Source organism: Oncorhynchus masou, chromosome 10 (assembly GCF_036934945.1).
Source record: "Oncorhynchus masou masou isolate Uvic2021 chromosome 10, UVic_Omas_1.1, whole genome shotgun sequence".
NCBI classification, from domain to species: Eukaryota; Metazoa; Chordata; class Actinopteri; order Salmoniformes; family Salmonidae; genus Oncorhynchus; species Oncorhynchus masou.
The window spans coordinates 36,623,421-36,650,849 of NC_088221.1; the positions used below are offsets into that span (position 1 = coordinate 36,623,421).

At 41.0% G+C, this 27,429-nt stretch overlaps 1 pseudogene; it reads right to left on the bottom strand.

Annotated features, from left to right (window-relative positions):
* The window catches only part of LOC135546849 (low-density lipoprotein receptor-related protein 1B-like), a 357,889-nt pseudogene that overhangs the window by 166,685 nt on the left and 163,775 nt on the right, over window positions 1–27,429 (bottom strand).

Below are 27,429 nucleotides of genomic sequence, written 5' to 3' on the forward strand. Positions count from 1 at the left end.
TGTCCTTAAACACCACATTATCTACCAACTTTAACTGTCTGAAGAGATTGTTTGTAATGTACCTTTATTTATCCAAACATTCCCATTGTGTTACATTAGTTTAAAGATGGATTAGACCAAGGTGCAGCGTCGTAGGCGTACATTTTCCTTTTATTAAAAGACACCGGGAAAAATAAAATGAAATACACAACCGAACGCAAAGATCTGTAGGGCTAAACAGCAACTATGCAAAAACAAGATCCCACAACCTCCCGTCACCAAGATGGCATATCAGTCAGAAGTCCTTTGTCCTCGTGTTGTCGTGTCCCGTATATATATATATATTTACAACTTTCTTCGCATACCTTTTTATATATTTATTTTCTTTTCCATAAACTCAACTTCAAAACACTCTTCTGCAACCCGCCTCACCAATTTATAAAAATAAAAAAAGTATTATTTACCTCAAATCTGTAATCCTCCATAGAAGCTAACCAGAAGCTTCTTTACTGGCTAATCGTTAGTATTCAGCTAACCACGGTTTGTGGTCATCAGCTATCCTTTAGCGCGAATATCTATCGGCAGTTTTGTATGGTGTGGCTCGGACCAGACCATACCGGACCTATTTTTCTCTCCATGTCCTCGGATTTCAACCGCAAGCTCTGGACATTTATACCTGGATCTCGCAGCTAGCTAGCTGCTATCCGTGTGACGATCGGCTTACGTCGATCCCGGAACAAACATCAATTATTCCGGTGCTAGCGGTGAATCCAGGCCCTGCAGTGCCTAGCTCCACTCCTATTCCCCATGCGCTCTCGTTTGATGACTTCTGTAACCGTAATATCCTTGGTTTCATGCATGTTAACATCAGAAGCCTCCTCCCTAAGTTTGTTTTATTCACTGCTTTAGCACACTCTGCCAACCCGGATGTTCTAGCTGTGTCTGAATCCTGGCTTAGGAAGACCACCAAAAATTCTGAATTTTTCATCCCTAACTACAACATTTTCAGACAAGTTAGAACTGCCAAAGGTGGTGGTGTTGCAATCAACTGCAAAGATAGCCTGCATAGTTCTGTCCTACTATCCAGGTCTGTAGCCAAACAATTTATTTGAACTTCTACTTTTAAAAATCCACCTGGACAAATGCTCTGGACACCATATGTGAACTGATTGCCCCCCATCTATCTTCAGAGCTCGTGCTGCTAGGCGACCTACACTGGAACATGCTTAACACCCCAGCCATCCTACAATCTAAGCTTGATGCCCTCAATCTCACACAAATTATCAATGAACCTACCAGGTACCTCCCCAAAGCCGTAAACACGGACACCCTCATAGATATCCTCCTAACCAACTTGCCCTCTAAATACACCTCTGCTGTCTTCAACCAAGATCTCAGTGATCACTGCCTCATTGCCTGCATCCGTAATGGGTCAGCGGTCAAACAACCCCCACTCATCACTGTCAAACGCTCCCTGAAACACTTCAGCGAGCAAGCCTTTCTAATCGACCTGGCCGGGGTATCCTGGAAGGATATTGATCTCATCCCGTCAGTAGAGAATGCCTAGTTATTCTTTAAAAATGCCCTCCTAACCATCTTAAATAAGCATGCCCCATTCAAGAAATTTAGAACCAGGAACAGATATAGCCCTTGGTTCTCCCCAGACATGACGGCCCTTAAAACTTGTTGGGGATAGGGGGCAGTATTTTCACTTTGGATGATTTGCGTGCCCATAGTGAACTGCATCAAACTCTGTCCTAGATTGCTAATAAATGCATATTATTATTACTATTGGATAGAAAACACTCTGAAGTTTCTAAAACAGTTTGAATTATGTCTGTGAGTAAAACAGAACTCATAGGGCAGGCAATCTTCCAAACAAGTTTTGAAATTCTGAAAGTTGGGGCAACTTTGATGTCACCGCCCCCTCCTTTCCCAACAAGATATGGATCTGGAAGCACTTCCTACACCTTCCACTAGATGTCCCATTCAGTAGAAAGTGTACTGGAGCATTAGCTGTGAACTTTGACCTAATGGGAGGGAAAATAGTCAGTGTCGCAACAGAATGCCATTTTGCTGTGGCACATTTCTCTGTGGGTGCTACGGCTGTTCCAATCGGCCCCAGATGAAAACATATGATCCGGTTGGAACGTTATTGGATATATATGATAATAACATCCTGAAGATTGATTCTCTACTTAGTTTGACCAGTTTATTCGACCTGGAATATATCTTTTGGAAGTTTTCGTGCGAGTTATCTTGGACCAGCAGTTTTTGGGTACGTGAGCTGAAAGTGATAGCAAATGCAGCTACTTGGACACTAGTATTGGACATTATGGAACAAAACAACGATTTATTGTGGAACTAGCACTCTTTGCACTACATTCTGATGAAAGATCTTCAAAGGTAAGGGAATATTTACGTTGTAATTTCGTATTTCTGTTGATTCCAACATGGCGGTTACGTCTGAGTGCCGTCTCAGATTATTGCAATGTTAGATTTTTTTTAACGTTACGGAAAAAGCCTAACACAGCGGTTGCATTAAGAACCAGTGTATCTGTTGAAACTCTGGGGGCGCTATATCATTTTTGGATATAAAGACGTGCCCGTTTTAAGCGCAATATTATGTCACAAAAAGATGCTCGACTATGCATATAATTGGTAGCTTTGGAAAGAAAACACTCTGACGTTTCCAGAACTGCAAAGATATTTTCTGTGCGTGCCCTAGAACGTGAGCTACAGGCAAAACCAAGATGAAACGGCATCCAGGAAATGAGCAGGATTTTTGAGGCTCAGTTTTCCATTGTCTCCTTATATGGCTGTGAATGCGAGAGGAGTGAGTCAGCCCTTTCTGTCGTTTCCCCAAGGTGTCTGCAGCATTGTGACGTATTTGTAGGCATATCATTGGAAGATTGACCATAAGAGACCACATTTACCAGGTGTCCGCCCGGTGTCCTGCGCCGAAATTGGTGCGCAAAAGTCAGCTGCAAGTATTTTTCCACAGAATTCAGAGAAGAATGCAGGCTTCCACGAACGATATATCAATGAAGAGATATGTGAAAAAACACCTTGAGGATTGATTCCAAACAACGTTTGCCATGTTTCGGTCAATATTATGGAGTTAATTCGGAAAAAGTTTGACGTTGTAGGTGACTGAATTTTCGGTTCGTTTCGGTAGCCAAATGTGATGTACAAAACGGAGCGATTTCTCCTACACAAAGACGCTTTCAGGAAAAACTGCACATTTGGTATGTAACTGAGAGTCTCCTCATTGAAAACATCCGAAGCTCTTCAAAGGTAAATTATTTTATTTATTTGGTTATCTGGTTTTTGTGAAAATGTTGCGTGCTAAATGCTACTCAAAATGCTAAGCTAGCTTAGCATACTCTTACACAAATTAGTGAATTGCTATGGTTCAAAAGCAGATTTTGAAAATCTGAGATGACAGTGTTGTTAAGAAAAGGCTAAGCTTGAGAGTAGGTGCATTATTTTCATTTTATTTGCGATTTTCAGAAATCGTTAATGTTGCGTTATGCTAATGAGCCTGAGGCTTTAGTCACGATCCTGGATCCGGGATGGGGAGTTTCAAGAAGTTAATTATATGTAGAATATGTATCTTTAGTCAAAGATTATGATGAGTATTTCTGTTATCTGGCGTAGCTTTCTATAATTCCTCCGGATATTTTGGAGGAATTTCTGAACATGGCGTCAATGTAACCCAAGATTTGTGTATATAAAAATGCATATTATCGAACAAAACATAAATGTACTGTGTAACATGTCATATGACTGTCATCTGATGAAGATTTTCAAGAGGTTAGTGATTCATTCTATTTCTAATCCTGCTTTTGTGATTTTATCTTTTGCTGGAAAAAATGGCTGCGTTTTTTCTTTGGTTTGGTGGTGGTCTAACATAAATATATGTTGTGTTTTCGCTGTAAAACATTTAAAAAATCTGACATGATGAGTAGATGAACAAGGTGTTTATCTTTCATTTGAGGTATTGGACTTGTTAATGTGTGAAAGTTAAATATTTCTAAAGAATATTTTTGAATTCCCTGCGCCACCTTTTCAGCTGAATGGGGGGGTGGAGTTCCCTGAGGGGAACGCCTTGCCCCAACAGGTTTTAACCAACACAAAAACATCCTATGGCATTCTCCCAGCTGCCCACTGCACTATAATTGAGATTTTCAATAAGCATTTTTCTACGGCTGGCCATGCTTTCCACCTGGCTACCCCTACCCCGGTCAACATCAATGCACCCCCCACAGCAACTCGCCCAAGCCTTCCCCATTTCTCCTTCTCCCAAATCCAGTCAGCTGATGTTCTGAAAGAGCTGCAAAATCTCGACCCCTACAAATCAGCCGGGCTAGACAATCTTGACCCTTTCTTTCTAAAATGATCTGCAGAAATTGTTGCCACCCCTATTACTAGCCTGTTCAACCTCCCTTTCGTGTCGTCTGAGATTCCCAAAGATTGGAAAGCAGCTGCGGTCATCCCCCTCTTCAAAGGGGGGGACACTCTTGACCCACACTGTTACAGACCTAAATCTATCCTACCCTGCCTTTCTAAGGTCTTTCAAAGCCAAGTCAACAGACAGATTACCGAACATTTCGAATCTCACCATACCCTCTCTGCTACACAATCTGGTTTCAGAGCTGGTCATGGGTGCACCTCAGCCACGCTCAAGGTCCTAAACGATATCTTAACCACCATTGATAAGAAACATTACTGTGCAGCCGTATTCATTGATCTGGCCAAGGCTTTTGACTCTGTCAATCACCCCATCCTCATCAGCAGACTCAACAGATTTGGTTCCTCAAATGATTGCCTCGCCTGGTTCACCAACTACTTCTCGGATAGAGTTCAGTGTGTCAAATCGGAGGGTCTGTTGTTTGGACCTTTGGCAGTTTCTATGGGGTGCCACAGGGTTCAATTCTTGGACCGACTCTCTTCTCTGTATACATCAATGATGTCGCTCTTGCTGCTGGTGAGTCTCTGATCCACCTCTATGCAGACGACACCATTCTGTATACTTCTGGCCCTTCTTTGGACATCGTGTTAAAACCTGTTATGGCTGCGGTTCCTGTACAGGCATCAAAATCAGCAAACTTCCAGAGCGCCAACTAATAGTACTCCATACAACTGAAACTTTCATTAAAACACACATGCCGGGTACTCAATTAAAGCTAAACTCGTTGTGAATCTAGCCAACATGTCAGATTTGTAAAATGCTTTTCGGCGAAAGCATGAGAAGCTATTATCTGATAGCATGCAGCCCCAGAAACACACGAAGGGGACGTAAACAAAAAAAACAATCGTAGCCGGCGCTACACAAAACACAGAAATAAAATATAAAACATTCATTACCTTTGACGAGCTTCTTTGTTGGCACTCCTATATGTCCCATAAACATCACAATTGGGTCTTTTTTTTCGGTTAAATCGGTCCATGTATGCCCAAAATGTCCATTTATGAACACAGTCAAATCCAGGAAAAACTCTGTTTCAAAACGCAACGTCACTTTTTTAAAATTACAAAAGTTGCCTATAAACTTTGACAAAACACTTCAAACTACTTTTGTAATCCAACTTTAGGTATTAGTAAACGTTAATAAATGATCAAATTGATCACGGGGCGATCTGTATTCAATAGCAGCAAGTTTTGAAATCGTCGTCCATTTTCTCCCTTTCATAACTTCCTGCTGTGTACTCGACGACAGGATGTGCCTATTACTCATTTGACCAAGGATTAACTTCAATACAATTCACAACACTGGCGACATCGTGTGGAAGCTGTAGGAACTGTAAACCGGTCGCTATCTATTTTACCTTGCCATAGACAATACAGAGACTGGCAGATTGATATTTTTTCGTGGATTTTGTGAACAGGTTTCCTTGGGATTTTGACTCCGACACACGTTCTGTTATAGTCACAGACATCCTTTAACCAGTTTTAGAAACTTCAGAGTGTTTTCTATCCACACATACTAATCATATGCATATACTAAATTCCTGGCATGACTAGCAGGACGTTGAAATTTTGAAATTTTTTACAAAAAGCTGCGAAAATTCGCAGCATCCATAACAGGTTTTAACAACCCTCCAGGCAAGCGTCAATGCCATACAACTCTCCTTCCGTGGCCCCCAATTGCTCTTAAATACAAGTAAAGTTAAATGCATGCTCTTCAACCGATCGCTGCCTGTACCTGCCCGCCTGTCCAACATCACTACTCTGGACGGCTCTAACTTAGAATACGTGGACAACTACAAATACCTAGGTGTCTGGTTGGACTGTAAACTCTCCTTCCAGACCCACATCAAACATCTCCAATCCAAATTTACATCAAGAATTGGCTTCCTATTTCGCAACAAAGCATCCTTCACTCATGCTGCCAAACATACCCTTGTAAAACTGACCATCCTACCAATCCTCGACTTCGGCGATGTCATTTACAAAACAGCCTCCAATAGTCTACTCAACAAATTGGATGCAGTCTATCACAGTGCCATCCGTTTTGTCACCAAAGCCCCATATACTACCCACCATTGCGACCTGTACGCTCTCGTTGTCTGGCCCTCGCTTCATACTCGTCGCCAAACTCACTGGCTCCATGTCACCTGCAAGACCTTGCTAGGTAAAGTCCCCCCTGGGGTGGCAAGGTAGCCTAGTGGTTAGAGCGTTGGACTAGTAACTGAAACGTTGCACCCCGAGCTGACAAGGTACAAATCTGTCGTTCTGCCCCTGAACAGGCAGTTAACCCACTGTTCCTTGGCCGTCATTGAAAATAAGAAGTTGTTCTTAACTGACTTGTCTAGTAAAATAAAGGTAAAAATTAAAATTATCTCAGCGCGCTGTTCACCATAGCATCTCCCACCTGTAGCACACGCTCCAGCAGGTATATCTCTCTAGTCACCCCCAAAACCAATTATTTCTTTGGCCGCCTCTCCTTCCAGTTCTCTGCTGCCAATGACTGGAACGAACTACAAAAATCTCTGAAACTGGAAACACTTATCTCCCTCACTGGCTTTAAGCACCAGCTGTCAGAGTAGCTCACAGATTACTGCACCTGTACATTGCCCATCTATAATTTAGCCCAAACAACTACCTCTTTCCCTACTGTATTTATTTTATTTTATTTATTTATTTTGCTCCTTTGCACCCCATTATTTTTATTTCTACTTTGCACATTCTTCCACTGCAAATCTACAATTCCAGTGTTTTACTTGTTATATTGTATTTACTTTGCCACCATGGCCTTTTTTTGCCTTTACCTCCCTTATCTCACCTCATTTTCTCACATCGTATATAGACTTGTTTCTACTGTATTATTGACTGTATGTTTGTTATACTCCATGTGTAACTCTGTGTTGTTGTATGTGTCGAACTTCTTTGCTTTATCTTGGCCAGGTCACAATTGTAAATGAGAACTTGTTCTCAACTTGCTTATCTGGTTAAATAAAGGTTAAATAAATAAATAAAAACCAAAGGTGGGTAAAAGGGCTGCCTAAGTATGATCCCCAATCAGAGTCAATGATAAACAGCTGCCTCTGATTGGGAACCATACAAGGCCAACAAAGAAATAGAAACATAGATATGCCCACCTAAGTCACACCCTCACCTAACCAAATAGAGAATAAACAAGGCTCTCAAAGGTCAGGGCGTGACACATTGAGGTCAACTTGAAAATTATGTCATGGCTTTAGAAGCTTCTGATAGGCTAACTGACATTATTTGAGTCAATTGAAGGTGTACCTGTGGATGTATTTCAAGGCCTACCTTCAAACTCACTGCCTCTTTGCTTGACATCATGGGAAAATCTGAATAATTCAGCCAAGACCGCAGAAAAAAACTGTAGACCTCCACAAGTCTGGTTCATCCTTGGGAACAATTTCCAAAAGCCTGAAGGTACCACATTCATCTGTACAAACAATAGTACGCAAGTATAAACAGCATGGGACCATGCAGCCATCATACCGCTCAGGAAGGAGACGCGTTCTCTCCATCTCTCTTCGAGATAAACGTACTTTGGTGTGAAAAGTGCAAATCAATGCCAGAACAACAGCAAAGGACCTTGTGAAGATGCTGGAGAAAAAAGGTACAAAAGTATCTATATCCACAGTAAAATGAGTCCTATATCGACATAACCTGTAAGGCCTCTCAGCAAGGAAGAAGCCACTGCTTCAAAACCATCATAAAAAAGTCAGACTACAGTTTGCAACTGCACATGGGGACCAATATCGTCCTTTTTGGAGAAATGTCCTCTGGTCTGTGGAAAACAAATTAGAACCATTTGGCCATGATGACCTTCGTTATGTTTGGAGGAAAAAGGGGGAGGCTTGCAAGCCGAAGAAAACCATCCGTGAAGCACAGGGGTGGCAGCATCATGTTGTGGTGGTGCTTTGTTGCAGGAGGGACTGGTGCACTTCACAAATTAGATGGCATCACGAGGATGGAAAATTATGTGGATATATTGAAGCAACATCTCAAGACATCGGTCAGGAAGTTAAAGCTTGGTTGCAAATGGGTCTTCCAAATGGACAATCCCTAAGCATACTTCCAAAGTTGTGGCAGGACAACAAAGTCAAGATATTGGAGTGGTCATCGCAAAGCCCTGACCTCAATCCTATAGAACATTTGTGTGCAGAACTGTAAAAGCGTGTGCAAGCAAGGAGGCCTACAAGCCTGACTCAGTTACACCAGCTCTGTCAGGAGGAATAGGCCAAAAATCACCCAAATTAGTGTGGGAAGCTTGTCGAAGGCTACCTGAAACGTTAGACCCAAGTTAAACAATTTAAAGGCAATGCTACCAAATACTAATTGAGTGTATGTAAACTTCTGACCCACTGGGAATGTGATGAAATAAATCACTCTCCACTATTATTCTGACATTTCACATTCTTAAAATAAATTGGTGATCCTAACTGACCTAAGCCATGGAATTTTACCTAAGATTAAATGTCAGCAATTGTGAAAAACTGAGTTTATTTGTCTAAGGTGCATGTAAACTTCCGACTTCAACTGTATGTAGTGAATGCATAAAACCTGGAATATATGAATTCTGACAATGTAATAGGTTACTGGTGATGCAACATTTAATGTAGTGAAATCCCCAAATAAACCAGTACTCTTATCCTGTGTCTGGGCTACACACAGGTACATGTTTGTTGATTTGCTTGTTTCAGTGGCTATACTACACTGTTGTAGAATGCAAAGTTAGGGCTGGCACAGTTACCATATAACTATAAAACTGACAGTTATGGATGAAGACCATCATGAACATAAAATAACTGTCATAACCGGAAAAAAAAAACAACCAAAAAACATTTTATTTTGTGTGTGGAACGAACAGATGACTGAAGATGGGACGGACGGCATTTGTGCGTGACAGGACGGAAGGGCATTTGTGCATTTAGGAGTGGAGGAGAAGAGAAAAATGTGGTCTTAAAATAAAAAAATAAATCAATATACTGTATATATGCAGTGCATTCGGAAAGTGTTCATACCCCTTCCCTTTTCCCACATTTTGTTACGATACAGTCTTATTTTAAAATGGATTAAATAAAAAAAATTCCTCATCATTCTATACACATTACCCCATAATGACAAAGCGAACACAGGTTTTTAGACATTATTTTGCAAATTTCTTAAAAATAAAAACTATTCAGACCCTTTCCTATGAGATTCAAAATTCAGCTCAGGTGCATCCTGTTTCCATTAATCATCCTTGAGATGTTTCTACAACTTGATTGGAGTTGGCAGAATCATGCTGTGGGGATGTTTTACAGCGGCAGAGACTGGAAGACTAGTCAGGATCGAGGGAAAAATGAAAGGAGCAAAGTACAGAGAGATCCTTGATGAAAACCTGCTCAAGAGCGCTCAAGACCTCAGACTGGGGTGAAGGTTCACCTTCCAACAGGACAACGAACCTAAGCACACAGCCAAGACAATGCAGGAGTAGCTTCGGGAAAAGTCTCTGAATATCCTTGAGTGGCCCAGCCAGAGCCCAGACTTGAACCCGATTAAACATATCTGGAGAGACCTGAAAATAGCTGTGCAGCGACTCTACCCATCCAACCTGCTAGAGCTCCTGATAGAGCTTGAGAGGATCTGCAGAGAAGAATGGGAAAACAGGTGTGCCAAGCTTGTAGTGTCATACCCAAGAAGACTCGAGGCTGTAATCGCTGCCAAAGGTGCTTCAACAAAGTAATGAGTAAAGGACAAGGGTCTCAATATCATCTACTGCGTCTTGCCTATGTCGTTCTGTACCATCACTCATTCATATATCTTTATGTACATACAATGCCTTGCGAAAGTATTCGGCCCCCTTGAACTTTGCGAACTTTTGCCACATTTCAGGCTTCAAACATAAAGACATAAAACTGTATTTTTTTGTGAAGAATCAACAACAAGTGGGACACAATCATGAAGTGGAACGACATTTATTGGATATTTCAAACTTTTTTAACAAATCAAAAACTGAAAAATTGGGCGTGCAAAATTATTCAGCCCCTTTACTTTCAGTGCAGCAAACTCTCTCCAGAAGTTCAGTGAGGATCTCTGAATGATCCAATGTTGACCTAAATGACTAATGATTATAAATACATTCCACCTGTCTGTAATCAAGTCTCCGTATAAATGCACCTGCACTGTGATAGTCTCAGAGGTCCGTTAAAAGCGCAGAGAGCATCATGAAGAACAAGGAACACACCAGGCAAGTCCGAGATACTGTTGTGAAGAAGTTTAAAGCCGGATTTGGATACAAAAAGATTTCCCAAGCTTTAAACATCCCAAGGAGCACTGTGCAAGCGATAATATTGAAATGGAAGGAGTATCAGACCACTGCAAATCTACCAAGACCTGGCCGTCCCTCTAAACTTTCAGCTCATACAAGGAGAAGACTGATCAGAGATGCAGCCAAGAGGCCCATGATCACTCTGGATGAACTGCAGAGATCTACAGCTGAGGTGGGAGACTGTGTCCATAGGACAACAATCAGTCGTATATTGCACAAATCTGGCCTTTATGGAAGAGTGGCAAGAAGAAAGCCATTTCTTAAAGATATCCATAAAAGGTGTTGTTTAAAGTTTGCCACAAGCCACCTGGGAGACACACCAAACATTTGGAAGAAGGTGCTCTGGTCAGATGAAACCAAAATTGAACTTTTTGACAACAATGCAAAACGTTATGTTTGGAGTAAAAGCAACCACAGCTCATCACCCTAAACCTACCATACCCACTGTCAAACATGGTGGTGGCAGCATCATGGTTTGGGCCTGCTTTTCTTCAGCAGGGACAGGGAAGATGGTTAAAATTGATGGGAAGATGGATGGAGCCAAATACAGGACCATTCTGGAAGAAAACCTGATGGAGTCTGCAAAAGACCTGAGACTGGGACGGAGATTTGTCTTCCAACAAGACAATGATCCAAAACACAAAGCAAAATCTACAATGGAATGGTTCAAAAATAAACATATCCAGGTGTTAGAATGGCAAAGTCAAAGTCCAGTCCTGAATCCAATTGAGAATCTGTGGAAAGAACTGAAATCTGCTGTTCACAAATGCTCTCCATCCAACCTCACTGAGCTCGAGCTGTTTTGCAAGGAGGAATGGGAAAGAATTTCAGTCTCTCGATGTGCAAAACTGATAGAGACATACCCCAAGCGACTTACAGCTGTAATCGCAGCAAAAGGTGGCGCTACAAAGTATTAACTTAAGGGGGCTGAATAATTTTGCACGCCCAATTTTTCAGTTTTTGATTTGTTAAAAAAAATTGAAATATCCAATAAATGTCGTTCCACTTCATGATTGTGTCCCACTTGTTGATTCTTCACAAAAAAATACAGTTTTATATCTTTATGTTTGAAGCCTGAAATGTGGCAAAAGGTCGCAAAGTTCAAGGGGGCCGAATACTTTCGCAAGGCACTGTATTCTTTATCCCTTTACACTTGTGTGTATAAGGTAGTAGTTGTGGAATTGTTAGGTTACATTACTCGTTGGTTATTACTGCATTGTCGGAACTAGAAGCACAAGCATTTCGCTACACTCGCAACAACATCTGCTAACCATGTGTATTAGATAGAATAGAATTAGATTTGATTTGATAAATACTTAGCAAAACATTCAAAAAATGTTTTTGCTTTGTCATTATGGGGTATTGTGTATAGATGTCGGTTAAAACATTTTTTTTAATCAATTTTAGAATAAGGCTGTAATGTAACAAAATGTGGAAAAAGTCAAGGGGTCTGAATACTTCTGAATTCACTGTGTGTAAGTATATTTATTTGCTATTCAAACTATTATTACGTTGTCTGCTGTCATTTGGCTGACCAATAACTGTCATCCAAAATTCCATGACCGTCACAGCCCTATGTAGAGTACCTATCTGGTATTGTGCAGGAGAAGTGGTGAGGAGAGGAGAGTTATACCATGAGTTTAGAGAGTGATGTCTATACGTGTCCATGTTTGGAAAGTGTGTACAGTATGCATCCCATTTAGGAGTGGAACAAACACCATCCTATTCCAGCCCCCCTAGTGAAATCCAGTAATGCTCACTACTGGCTCCAGACAAGAGCATTCAACTCAGATGTGACAGGGGTTTTCATTCAAAAACCCAGCGGAGTGCAACCAATCTCACCTAACACGGTGAACTGTTGCATGCTAATCCCAGATCCTTAAGAGAGGGCCACAGAGGTGTACCCTGAATAAATATTGGTCCACTTTCCCAATCTGAAAATGAATGAAATGTGTTCTGAAGTTAGCAGAAGGATTAGCAAGACTTTCATATTTATTATCAGTGCCATTTTCATCAATGATTCAACACGTATGAATATTTAAAAGTTGATATTTCAGTGAGGCAATGGTTCTGCACAGACGTCCTATTAAATTTTGCAGTCGCAGACAGCGGAGGTGCTTCAACGGAAATATGAATTTTATTTACAATACTTTTTGATAATAATATATATATTTTTATATTAAATTGCTGTGACAACTGATTGACTGCTTTAAATGTTTGGGTGTTACAATTTGGTGTATTGTTCGGTTCTGCAAATGAACTATTCTCAAGGATATTGTTTACTTTATTTTTGTCAGTCATAACCATTGTCAGTAGGGAAAATCTAATAGATGATTATGATTGCACCCAAGCAGTTTATAAAAAAACAAATATAACTAAGTATTATGCTTTCCTTTATCATATCTATCAAATAAAATAAAATGCAATTTTGTTTGTCACAAAATACACCAGATGTAGACCTTACTGTGAAATGCTTACTTACAAGCCATTAACCAACAATAAAGTTCAAGAAATAGAGTTAAGAAAATATTTACTAAAAAAACTAAAGTAAAAAATGAAATAAAAAGTAACATGCGCGGGGGTACAGGTAATTTGTAGATGTTCTTTGGGTGAAGTGACTACGCAGTGATAATAAACAGCGAATAGCGGCTGTAGAACCTTTTGAGGATCTGGGGACCTGCCAAATCTTTTCAGTCTCCTGAGAGGGAAAAGGTGTTGTCCTGCTCTCTTCACGACTGTTTTGGTGTGTTTGGACCATGACAGTTTATTGGTGATGTGGACACCAAGGAACTTGAAACCGTCGACCCGCTCCGCTAGAGCCCGTTGATGTTAATGGGGGCCTGTTCAGCCCTCCTTTTCCTGTAGTCCACATCATCTACATGGTCTTGCTCACATTGAGGGAGAGGTTGTTTTCCTGGCATCACACTGACAGGTTTCTGACTCCCCCCCTATAGGCTGTCTCATCGTTGTTGGTGATCAGGCCTACCACTGTTGTATCGTCAGCAAACTTCATGATGGTGTTGGAATCGTTCTTGGCCATGCAGTCATAGGTGATCATGTAGTACAAGAGGGGACGAAGCATGCACCCTTGAGGATCAGTGTCGTGATGTGAATCTCATGAATGTGATGACTGTTATTTATCGAATAATTACCTACTATGTTTAATTGTAACCAGATTAAATTAAGCACTTAACAATTAACTCATTAGAAATTTGAGGCACCATGGAAGAAGTTGTTTAACCTCTTACACTTATGGTGGCGCTATTTCATTTTTGGAAGAAAAACGTTCCCGTTTTAAACAAGATATTTTGTCACAAAAAGATGCTCGACTATGCATATAATTGCTACTGTTCGAAAGAAAACACTCTGACGTGTCCAGAAATACAAATATCTTCTCTGTGCGTGCCCTTTAACGTGAGCTTCAGGCAAAACCAAGATGACTTGGCATCCAGGAAATGACAAGGATTTTTGAGGCTCTGTCTTTCATGATCTCCATATATGGCTGTGAACGCAAGAGGAATGAGTCTGCCCTTTCTGTCGTTTCCCCAAGGTGTCTGCAGCATTGTGACGTATTTGTAGGCAGATCGTTGGAAGATTGACCATAAGAGACCACATTTACCACGTGTCCGCCCGGTGTCCTGCGCCGAAATTGGTGCGCAAAAGTCACCTGCCAGTATTTTTCCATGGGGCACAGAGAGAGAAGCAAGCTTCCACGAACTGCATGTCAATGAAGAGATATGTGAAAAAACACCTTGAGGATTGATTCCAAACAACGTTTGCCATGTTTCGGTCGATATTATGTAGTTAATCCGGAAAAAGTTTCACGTTGTAGGTGACTGCATTTTCGGTTCGTTTCGGTAGCCAGGCGCAATGTAGAAAACGGAACGATTTCTCCTACACACAGACGCTTTCAGGAAACACTGCGCATTTGGTATGTGGCTGGGAGTCTCCTCATTGAAAACATCAGAAGCTCTTCAAAGGTAAATGATTTTATTTATTTGGTTATCTGGCTTTTGTGAAAATGTTGCGTGCTACATGCTACACAAAATGCTATGCTAGCTTTGCATACTCTTACACAAATTAGTCAATTTCTATGGTTCAAAAGCATATTTTGAAAATCTGAGATGACAGTGTTGTTAAGAAAAGGCTAAGCTTGAGAGCAAACGCATTATTTTAATTTTATTTGCGATTTTCAGAAATCGTTAATGTTGCGTTATGCTAATGAGCCTGAGGCTTAGTCACAAACCCGGATCCGGTTTGGGGAGTTTCAAGAAGTTAACGAGTTACAATCTCCCGAATTAAACTCAAGAATTTATAGGTATCGATAACAGTCACTTTTTAATAATTCCCTTATGTCAGTCTCATTCTGAAAGTCGCAAACTTCTGGAATCTGTACAAACCCGAGTCTTAGTGATTATTCCATACCACACAAATTGATTTGATTATTCATTTACTAACAAACTAAATGATACCACAGGATACACACACGCGCGGTATAAGATATTGATCAGAATCTTAATACCATGAAAACAGGTCCCTAGCAGACTAACACAACATGACACTTGTTACAAAAGATGGAGAGTTAAAGAGAGAGAGATAAAGCGAGAGAGAAAGCGAGAGAACACTTGGATACATTTGGGAGCTTCGCTCACAGTAATCCAAATACCTTGCCTCGAACAGCCGCCCTTTGGGGTGAGAAGTAATGCATGTACTTAGGTGTTGAAGGTATTCGTCGTGTATCTCTGTTGGACCCATGCCTTCGTGAAAAGGGTACCGCTTTGTGAAAAGGATCCGACCTTCTCCTAAGGATTGGTAAGTGTAAGTCTATGTCCACAAGAGGTCACAATGTCCTTTTCCTTGGTTGTCTGTGTTTACTTTCACTCGTTCTGGAAGAGTAGTCTTCTGAGGACAGCTAATCAGCCATGTCGATTATCCCCGATTATCTATTATTAAGGTTGTGATGAGAGCAGTGTAGTCGACGATGGTTTGAAGAGAATAACCTGGTGATTCTACGTAAATGAACTTTCTTAGATACAGAACAGTTACTCAACTGTAACCTTGATTGTTAGTCTACTTTGTCTTCTTCAACTCATGTCAATTTTCAGGGTCGTAGCCAATGTAGACCTGGCTGCAGCTGTTGGTCCTTCTAGCCTGGTATGTTAATTCTTATCTCACCCTTGGGTAAAAAGAGGCGTTTTCGTCATGCTGACATGCTCTCTGAGCTCCCTCGGGCATGGCTCGTTACGAGACAAAGTATCATCATTACTAGGATCTCGTTATAGAACTATAATCACAATCATATCTTCACAAAAATATTATCTTCATCCTTGATATTTCCTACACAACATAAAGGATACAAACCTGATATACACCATGTGAAAGCTCTTCAAGTTACAATGTTCTCATTATAACATTTTCAATGACGTCACAAAATAGACATTCATTTCCCCTGTTCCATCTCTCATCATTCCCCACATTTGGATGTTGAAATATATTGTCCCAGTGTTCATTGTTGGATGTTAGAGATTTTTTTGCGGCAAAACCTTCTGTAACAAAGTGATTTCTTTCCCAATACTGAGGAGCAAAGGAAGAGACTCCACTCTTGCCTAATTTACAACCGAGTGTTAAGGTGTCGACTCGGTGAGGGAGAGGTGGAAAATGTCAGTGAAGACACTTGCCAGTTCGTGCATGAATTCTCTGAGTACACACCCTGGTAATCCATCTGGCACCACGGCCTTGTGAATGTTGACCTGTTTAAGGACTTGCTCACATCTGCTAAGGGGAGCGTGATCACACAGTCATCCAGAACAGCTGGTGCTCTCATGCATGCTTCAGTGTTCCTTGCCTCAAAGCGAGCATAAAAGTAATTTAGCTTGTCTGGTAGGCTCGAGTCACTGGGCAGCTTGCGTCTGGGCTTCCCTTTGTAGTCCTTAATACTTTGCAAGCCTTGGGGCGGCAGGGTAGCCTAGTGGTTAGAGCGTTGGTTGCAAGGTTGCAAGTTCAAACCCCCGAGCTGACAAATCTGTCATTCTGCCCCTGAACAGGCAGTTAAACCCACTGTTCCTAGGCCGTCATTGAAAATAAGAATTTGTTCTTAACTGACTTGCCTGGTTAAATAAAGGTAAAATAAAATAAAACATCCAATGAGCATCTTAGTCCTGTATTGACACCGGCAGGGTAGCCTAGTGGTTAGAGCGTTGGGCTAGTAACCGAAAAGTTGCACGTTTGAATCCCCGAGCTGACAAGGTACAAATCTGTCGTTCTGCCCCTGAACAGGCAGTTAACCCACTGTTCCTAGGCCGTCATTGAAAATAAGAATTTGTTCTTAACTGACTTAAGTAAGTAAAGTTTACTGCCTAGTAAAATAAAGGTAAAATAAAAAATAAAATAAAATAAAAAAATTTACACATTGCCTGTTTGATGGTTAATCTGAGGGCATAGCAGGATTCCTTATAAGCGTCCAGATTAGTGTCCAGCTCCTTGAAAGCAGCACCTCTAGCCTTCAGATTTTGCCTGTAATCCATGGCTTCTGGTTGGCTTCTGGTTGGGATATGTACTGAGGGGATGATGTCACCGATGCACTATTTGATGAGGCCATTGGATGAATCACGGAACATATTCCAGTCTATGCTAGCAAAACAGTCCTGTAACGTAGCATCTGCATCATTGGGAGCGGGTGGTGGGTGGCGGGACACAATGCAGATAGCCCGGTTAGCCAATGTGCGGGAGCCCTGGTTGGTCGGCCCAATTGAGGAAGTATGTATGTATAGGTAAAGTGACTATGCATATATGATTAACAAGAGAGTAGCTGTAGCGTAAAAAGAGGGGTTGGGGGAGCACAACATGCAAATAGTCCGGATAGCCATTTGATTACCTGTTCAGGGATCTTATGGCTAGGAGTTAAAAACTGTTGAGAAGCCTTTTTGTCCTAGACTTGGAACTCCTGTACTGCTCGCCATGCGGTAGTAGAGAGAACAGTCCATGACTGGGGTGGCTGGGGTCAATGACAATTTTTAGGGCCTTCCTCTGACATCACCTGGTGTAGAGGTCCTGGATGGCAGGGAGCTTAGCCCCAGTAATGTACTGGGCCGTATGCACTACCCTCTGTAGAGCCTTGCGGTCAGAGGCCGAGCAATTGCCGTACCAGGCAGTGATGCAACCAGTCAGGATGCTCTCGATGTTGCAGCTGTAGAACCTTTTGAGGATCTGAGGACCCATGCCAAATCTTTTTCGTTTCCTGAGGGGGAATAGGCTTTGTGGTGCCCTCTTCACGACTGTCTTGGTGTGTTTGGACCATTGTTGTTGAGTGCGGTCTCAGTGCCAGCATCGGTTTGTGGTTTTAAATAGACGGCTACGAATAATATAGATGAGAACTCTCTCGGTAGATATTGTGGTCTACAGCTTATCATGAGGTCCTTTACCTCAGGTGAGCAATACTTAGATAATTATTTAATATTACACATCGCGCACCAGCAGTTATTGACAAATATAGATACACCCAGCCCCTCGTCTTACCAGACGTAGCTGCTCTGTCCTGCCAATGCATGGAAAACCCAGAGAGCTCTATATTATCAGTGTCGTCGTGGCTCAGTGAAACAGTTTTAAATGATGGGGATTTGAATGACGGGGATTGGGGCCTGGTCTCCGAAAAGCAGTGTATACTTCACGTCGGACTCATTAAAGAATACATCTTCGTCCAGTTCGAGGTGAATAATCACTGTTCTGATGTCCAGAAGCTCTTTTCAGTCATAAGAGAGGGTAGCAGCAACTGTATGAACAAAATTAGTTGGAAACAAACAATGGGAATAATCAAACAAAATAGCACAGTTGGTTTTGGAACCTGTAAATGGCAGCCATTCCCTCCGGCGCCATTGTATCAGACTAGACAACAGACTAGAACGTAATAAGATGTTACCTATTTACAACATCTTTCATAATGTAGCTTATGCCTCAGTTGTTGTAAAGAAGAGAAGGAAGGAACCCTGAAAGTCAAAATTCAAAGTAAAGTTTAAAAAAAATGTCTGGACCAGCCAAATTGCTTTGAGTGCGACTGACAGCTTACATGCCGCTTCCCAAACATTTGACCCTGCTGATCACCTAGACACGTTTAGCTGTGCTTTCTGCGTTAATTTAATGCCATTGGGGCAAGTAGATAGCAGTGATTTCTTGGTCATTGCTTATCAAATTACATTTCCACCTCAACCACTGGGTTTGATGGCAAGTGGAGACTGATCACCCACACGGCCTAAACACCTAGCCTCACCTCACATCACCTAACACACACACAATCTAAACACAGACCCTCAACTCTCCATCTAACAGATCCAATAACAGTAGTGCATAAACCTGGTGTTACACACATTGCTTCCATTACCTCTATTCAAAAATGTCCTCTGGAATCATACGGACACATCAGTGATTCAGCAGAAAAACATGCAATTGGTGACATTTTTAGGGAATTATTTGCCATTTGTTCTGACTGAGCTCTTCAAATCACCTTCAAATCATCAGATTGCTGTTCATTCTGCCACTTAAGCCTGTCAAAATTGCTACATTTACCTGGAGCTAACTCTGCAAATAGCACTGCTGGGTTATTTAAAATGTAATAGTCAATCGATCAATAATATTGTATAATAATACTCTTAGCAAAAATGTTTATCTTTAATTTACAATCTGTATAAACAATCAGAATGGTAAGGTTCGGAACTTTTGTGAAACTTCACAACACATTTGAAAAATGAATGGCAAATAGAAAACTGGATAGTGTTCAGAGATAGGTGGGAGGGGTTGAGTGGAGCTTTAGGTTGGGACTAAAAAGAAACAAAAGATAACTAGGGTAAAATATACTGTGTCTGTAAAATGTATATAGTACGTATAAGCTGGAAGTAGAAAGTTAAGTGTTGTTGTTCAGTAGTCTACTCCAATTATAGGAGGGGTGGTAGGGTTATGGGAAAATAATAAAGGATTTAAAAATATATATATATATATTTACTCAAAAATATATAGGGGTTTTGGAAATGATGCAGACAATTACATTGATGGAAGCCACAATCTATCTGCAATATTAAAGCTGCTCTTTCACCCCCCCCCAAAAAAAAAAAAAAAAAAAAAAAAAAAAAAAAATCTGTCAATCTGAGTCTCAACATGCTGTTTAGCACTATGACATGACACAACAGCAGGAATGAAGTAACAGTTAGCTTCCATTCCACACCACAGTCGCAAAACTAAACTATTGATAACCTGTCAGGCAGGGCAACCTTGGGTAAACCTCTCATCGATAGTCAGTCACACACACAGACGCACGCACACACACACACACACAGATACAAACTCACACACACACACACAAAATGGGGCGATAGATCCAGCCCCCTGTTAGGTATCAATCTCTCTTCATTGAAACAGGCTGATGGTTGAGCCTAACCACACCAAGCACAGCCTTTCATTGATTGACTCAAAGCAGACCAAAGGCCTCAGCTACAGGAAGGAACTGGTGTTTAATCAGCATTCAATAACATTGATTCGCTAACTCACAACGGAGAAGAGCCCCTAATACTAGCAAGAAAATAAAGCTAACGCTATCTAATAAGCAATTTCCCTTTGGAACAGATGCCATATATAGCCAGGGACATATGAAAAAGAAAACAATGATATTGCTGCACCTGATAGATACCAGAGTGTTAATTTATTATTATAGCTCTCAACAGATTATTCTGCATTCTGTAAATGTGGATCCTTGACGTGAATATGAACCTTAACTCATATTAAAAACAAAAGGCTATTTTTTAAGTGAGAATAGGCATTGATCTGATGCCAAAACGGAAAGGAAATTCACATGAGCACCACAATGCCTACTCCACCCATGCTATACCAAGGTTTTCCAGCACACAGCTTTGACCTACTACAGTAGCTATTTTTTTTTTAATTTAACCAGGCAAGTCAGTTAAGGACAAATTCTTATTTACAATGATGGCCTACCCCGGCCAAACTCTAACCCAGCCGACGCTGGGCCAATTGTGCGCCGCCCTATGGGGACTCCCAATCACGGCTAGTTGTGATACAGCCTGGAATCAAACCAGGGTCTGTAGTGACACCTCTAGCACTGAAATGCTGTGCCTTAGACCACTGTGCCACTTGGGAGGGAGCCCAATGTTGCTATTGTACTTCAAACTATGTGTAGGCAGGTTGCTGAAGATTCAAATCTTCTCAAGCAGCCAAAAGTATTGGTACAAAGTAAAGTATTGCTGTATTTCCTTAAACATTATTTTAGCAAAACATATCATTGAAAAGAAAATCTAATAATATATGTTTTTGGTTAGTAGATGCCAAACATAACAGGTGGTGGTGTGTTGGACACAGTAGCTCAGTTATGACTGTCTGCATTCCTGCTTTCTTTGCCTGTTAGCTCACCTGTGTAATATTGAATTAAGTGTTTCAAACATGGACCTGTTTTATTAATTTCTGCGCTGCTCACTGGACAGTTCCTGACCTGTGTCAAAATAATATGTAGCTTAAAGTTGTTTGTCCCTTTTGCAATAAAGATGGTGATGCAACAGTAATAATCATTTACAATAGGCCTATATCTAAAAATACATATGTCCAAATTATATATATACAGCATTTTAATAGCAGGACACTGTACAGTTCATTATCACTCTGAAGAGTATGAATTAGACAGTTTGTACAAAATAAGTTTGTTTTGTAACTTATTTTGTGCATAATGTTGCTGCTACCGTCTTTTATGACCGAAAAGAACTTCTGGACATCAGAACAGTGATTACTCACCTCAAATTGGATGAAGAATTGATCTTTAATGAGTCGGATGGGAAGGATATATTCCACACCCGTACAGGCCCTCATTCCCATCATTCGCTGGAGAAAGAAACTGAGATTTCACGGAAAGAGATTGGGGTACCTTGTGAGGACCAGGAAACAAGTGGCTAATTTGCCTTTACCATCCTCAAAGTTAGCTAACGTTCAATCGTTGGAAAATAAACGGGACATTAAAAACTGTAATGTCTTATGTTTTACCGAGTCGTAGCGGAACAACATTAATAAAATACAGTTGGCGGGTTATACACTCTATCAGCAGGATAGAACAGCAGCCTCTGGTAAGACATGGGGTGGGGGCCTATGCATACTTGTAAACAAAAGCTGGGGCATGATATCGAAGGAAGTCTTGAGGTTTTGCTCACCTGAGAAGAGTATCTCATGACAAACTGCAGACCACACTATCTACAGTTGAAGTCGGAAGTTTACATACACCTTAGCCAAATACATTTCAACTCAGTTTCACAATTCCTGACAATTAATCAGAGTAACAATTCCCTGTCTTAGGTCAATTAGGATCACCACTTTATTTTAAGAATGTGAAATGTCAGAACAATAGTAGATAGAATGATTTATTTCAGCTTTTATTTCTTTCATCACATTCCCAGTGGGTCAGAAGTTTACATACATTCAATTAGTATTTGGTAGCATTGCCTTTAAATTGTTTAACTTGGGTCAAACGTTTCAGGTAGCCTTCCACAAGCTTCCCACAATAAATTGGGTGAATTTTGGCCCATTCATCCTAACAGAGCTGGTCAGGAGGAATGTTTGTAGGCCTCCTTGCTCACACATTTTTATGTTCTGCCCACAAATATTCTATAGGGTTGAGGCCAGGGCTTTGTGAAGGCCACTCCAATAACTTGACTTTGTTGTCCTTAAGCCATTTTGCCACAACTTTGGAGACTTAGGGTCATTGTCCACTTGGAAGACCCATTTGGTTTCCAAGTTGTAACTTCCTGACTGATGTCTTGAGATGTTGCTTCAATATATTCACATAATTGTCCTACCTAATGATGCCATGTATTTTCTGAAGTGCACCAGTCCCTCCTGCAGCAAAGCACCCCCACAACATGATGCTGCCACCCCCGACCTTCACGGTTGGGATGAGTTTCTTCGGCTTGCAAGCCTCCCCCTTTTTCCTCCAAACATAACGATGGTCATTATGGCCAAACAGTTCTATTTCTTGTTTCATCAGACCAGAGGACATTTCTCCAAAAAATATGATCTTTTACATTTTTATTTCACCTTTGTTTAACCAGGTAAGCTAGTTGAGAACCAGTTCTCTTTTACAACTGCGACCTGGAGAGATAAAGCAAAGCAGTGCGATACAAACAACAACACAGAGTTACACATGGAATAAACAAGCATACAGTCAATAACACAATAGAAAAAAAGAAAGCCTATATACAATGTGTGCAAATGGCGTGAGGAGGTAATGCAATAAATAGGCCATAGTTGCGAAATAATTACAATTTAGCAAATTAACACTGGGGTGATAGATTAACAGATATGATATTTAAGTAGAAATACTGGTGTGCAAGAGCAGAAAAGTGCATTATCTATTGTACTCCACACTGCGCTTTCACACGTGGACAAAAAGGAACACCTATGTGAGAATGCTATTCATGGACTACAGCTCAGCGTTCAACACTCAAAGCTCTTTAATAATTTGTTACTCTTATCTCTTACTTTTTTCATTTTTTTCTTACAACTGCATTGTTGTTTAAGGGCTTGTAAGTAAGCATTTCACTCTAAGGTCTACTCTACACCTGTTCGGTGCATGTGACAAATAACGTTTGATTTGATTCGATGAGAGGTGGGGAGTGTGTTGTGTACCTCCAGGCAAGCTGATTTGTGAACTTCCATCGATATTGGTTTCATATTTGCTTAGATATGATGGTAGGGACATTTTTATTAACACTACACCAATGCCTATAATCTACTAAATGTTCCGTTTTTCTTTCAGATTTATCATGGCCTGGAGATCTTTATATGACATTATGCGGTGTTGACTGTTTGTGTCTGTTCAGTTTGTTGGTTTTCATTTTCGGTTGAATAAAAAACCTCATATGTGATTTGAAAATAAATCCAAATTGCTATAAAGTTGCAAGGACATAAACAGTTAAACATAAACAGTCATAATATAAAACCATTGCACAATTGTTCTCTTTCTTTGGCAGAATAGGAATATCCCAGTCAAAGCAATGAAAAGCATTACAACCAAACTGTGTGATAGATGGCTTGTTGTGAACATGTCATTCCACTGTTCTACTGGAAGTTTCTACTGCTTTGATCAAGGCATTAATCTTTGTCACCTTGCATTTTGGTTCACATTTTGTGGAATGAGATAATGAAGTATCCAACTCGGTCTCCATTTTAACAGCAAGAACATTTTACTTTACAGTACTTCCTCTGTAAAGTAAAACTCTAAAATGGTTGCCAACTTAAAAAGTGTTTTTAATATATGAAGTGAGTGTATTGTCATATTCATTCCAACTTCCATACATCCAGACTCGAAGCAGACACTATAAAGTAACGAATCAAACTTCTATACTCATTTCTTCACTTTCTGACAGCCTAATTAGGTATTTTTAAACTCACAGCGAGAGAGAGGCACACATTTGTCCACGTAGGAACGAGGACTGCGCTGCAATGCCTAAATACTGTACAGTGTATCAAAGGACAGTGAATTTTCATCTGACAACGTTTCTGACCGTCAACACCAAAAAAATCTACATTCTGTGACTGCTTCTCATTACCACTCCTGGCAAACATACATGTACCTTCATACAGCAAGAAGCTTCCTTCCAATTGTCCAGATTGTAACTGTTAGGAAGTGTAGTTAAAAAAAAAATGCATCCTGAATCCAAAATGGTGTATCGAATGTAATGCAATTAAGAAGCCAGATGCTTTGTGCTGATTTAAATGTCTTATGAGACACTGTGGTCTTACTTTCCCTTTCCATCTGGTCTTAAATCAATCCCATTAACATTCCCCCACTTGGATGTTTGGCATATGTTTTGTCATCCTCTGAGGCCAAACTTTACTTTCTCTTCAATTTAAGTACTACCGTGCTGCTGACTAGTTGCCAGTGGAGGAAAAAGAACAGAGAATGATAACATTTTAATTTATATTCCCACAATGTATAAATGTTTTTTGAAAAAGATGCTTTCACAGATTCCAAACTCCTTTCAAACTTTTCAACTTAATGTAGACTGTGATTACACATAGCCTTTTGCATGAAAGTGTCATCAAGTTTGGGAATCAGTTCATTCATTCATGAGTCTTTGTATTATGTAAAGTGCAATGGTACAACAAAACAAATGGTCTTGAGAAAAAAATGCCATCTTATTGAAAAGAAGGACCATGTTGGAGAAATATAATGTTTCAGCACATTTCCTTATGAAACAAACACACACACAAATCTAAGTGATGGATCTTCCAACATATTGCATCCAGCACTGATACCAAGCAACAACACTACACAATGGCCATCCAAATCCATTCTAATTCCAAAACAATCTATCATCAGTCAAGCTGCAGCTCCAACCAGTGTTTTAATTTTCTAATTCCCAGACAATTTCACACAGAGTGAAGCAGAACTGTCAGTCAAAACATAGTATTGGTTAAATGGCTTCATCCAGGAGCCACTTAACTAGCAACATACACCACACCTAGGCCCTAATCCTTCCCCACGTTCTCCCTTAATCCATGATGTGGATATGATGCATTGACTGACATTTTCCACTATTCGACCTTCAGGTCGAAACATTGCACAATACAAAAGCGGGAGCCTTCATCAATGTGCAGATATATATTCTTTATTTCCTGAGTATATATTATGTGTACCCAGCACCTGCAAGTCATTAATATATGCAATTTAGCAGATGCTTTTATCCAAAGCTCCTTACAGTAATGGAGCGATACATTTATAAAGGGGTAGTCCCAGGAATCCATCCCCACAACCCTGGCATTACAAGTGCCATGCTCTACCAACTGAGCTACAAAGGACCACCATTCATTGGATGGGTACGCTATGTTTTTTAACTAGCCACTACTCACCCATAACAGCCAATGCTGAGGCTTTGGTTAGCTCCCTCTTCATGCTCTCCAGCACCTCCAGACCATTACCGTCCACATTGCACCTGTTGATAGTGCCATTACCAGAGCTGATCCAGTACAGCTTGTTGGCTGTATAGTCTATGGAGAGACCTGGGGGAGAAAAATTACAGGGTTAATAATAGGTATTACACCTTTGTGTCACTATAAAATGAAAATCTGGTGAGTGGTGAAATATAGTGAATTTTATTTTTCAAGTCAGATGTATAATATGTGTGTTTCTTTGATTAGATTTTTATTTATTTAATGACACAGGGTCTTGCAGTGTGCAGTGAAATACTTAAGCTCCAACAGTACAGAATGAAACAATAATAATGAAACATAAACCATACTGTATATATGTACGGTACATGTTTACAACTGTGACAAGGATACATACATACAGTATAATGCTAATTGGGGTGTGGGCAGGGTAATTGTCCGTAGGCTGCTATTCAGCAGCCTGATGGTTTGGCTGTAGAATATATTGGCCAGTCTGTTAGTGCTAACCATGATGCTCCTGTACTGCCCGTGTCTGAGTGATGGAAGCGGGGAGAACAGGCCGTGGCTCGGGTGGCTGAGGTTCCTGATGATCTTCTTGGCCTTCTTGCAAAACCTGATGTTCTCGGTGTCCTGGAGGGCAGGCAGTGTGCACACAATGGTGTGTTCGGCTGAGTGTACCACCCTCTGTAGCGCCTTGTGGTCCGCAGCGTTGAAGTTGCCGTATCAAGCTGTGATGTTTGCTCTCAATATGCTCTCAATGGTACTCCTGTAGAACACATGAGGGCCCAATGAGACATGACAAATTTCTTCAGCCTCCTGAAGTTGAAGAGTCACTGTCGTGCCTTCTTCCCCACTGTGTCCGTGTGGTTTGACCATTTCAGATGTGTTTTTAACCGTCTCCACGGCGGCTCCGTTGATGAGGATGTTGGCGTACCCAGCCTGGTTCTGCCTAAAATCCACAATCAGCCCCTTTGTTTTGCTAACATTGAGGGATATGTTGTTCACCTGGCACCACACCGTCAGAGTGCCAACCTCCTCCATGTAGGTCGTCTCGTGGTTGTTCGTAATCAGGCCTACTACTGTCATATCATCAGTGAACTTGATGATGGTGTTGTGAGACCACACAGTCGTGGGTATTCAGGGAGTACAGGAGGGGACTGAGGACAAACCCTTATGGAGGAGGGTTTGGAGGAGGTAATGTTGCCTGCCATCACCACTTGGGGGCGGCCTGTCGGGAACTCCTCCATAGGGGTGAGTTCAGTCCCAGGGCCGTGAGCATTGTGGTGAGCTTAGAGGGCACCATGGTATTGAAGGCCAATCTGTAGTCGATGAATAGCATCCTCACATATGCATTCCTCTTGTCCAGGTGGGTGAGGGCAGTGTGCAGAACAGTGATGATTTCCATCGTCTGTGGATCTTTTGGGTGATAGGCAAATTAGAGAGGGTTGAGTGTGTCGGGGAGGGAGGAAGTGAGGAGGTGATGTGATCTTTGACTGCACTTCATGATGACGGAAGCGAGTGCTACGTGTCAATAGTTATTTAGTCCAGTTACTTTCCCTTTCTTGGGCACGGAGATGATACTGTGAGGATGAGTGTGAGATTGTTGGAATACTTTTTGCGACCTGGGATGTGACTCCATATGGGCCTTCATTTGTATCTATAGGATTCAGTGTTAATGTGGGTGTGTACTTGTGGCTGTGTTTGTGAGTGTGTGCAAGCCTAAA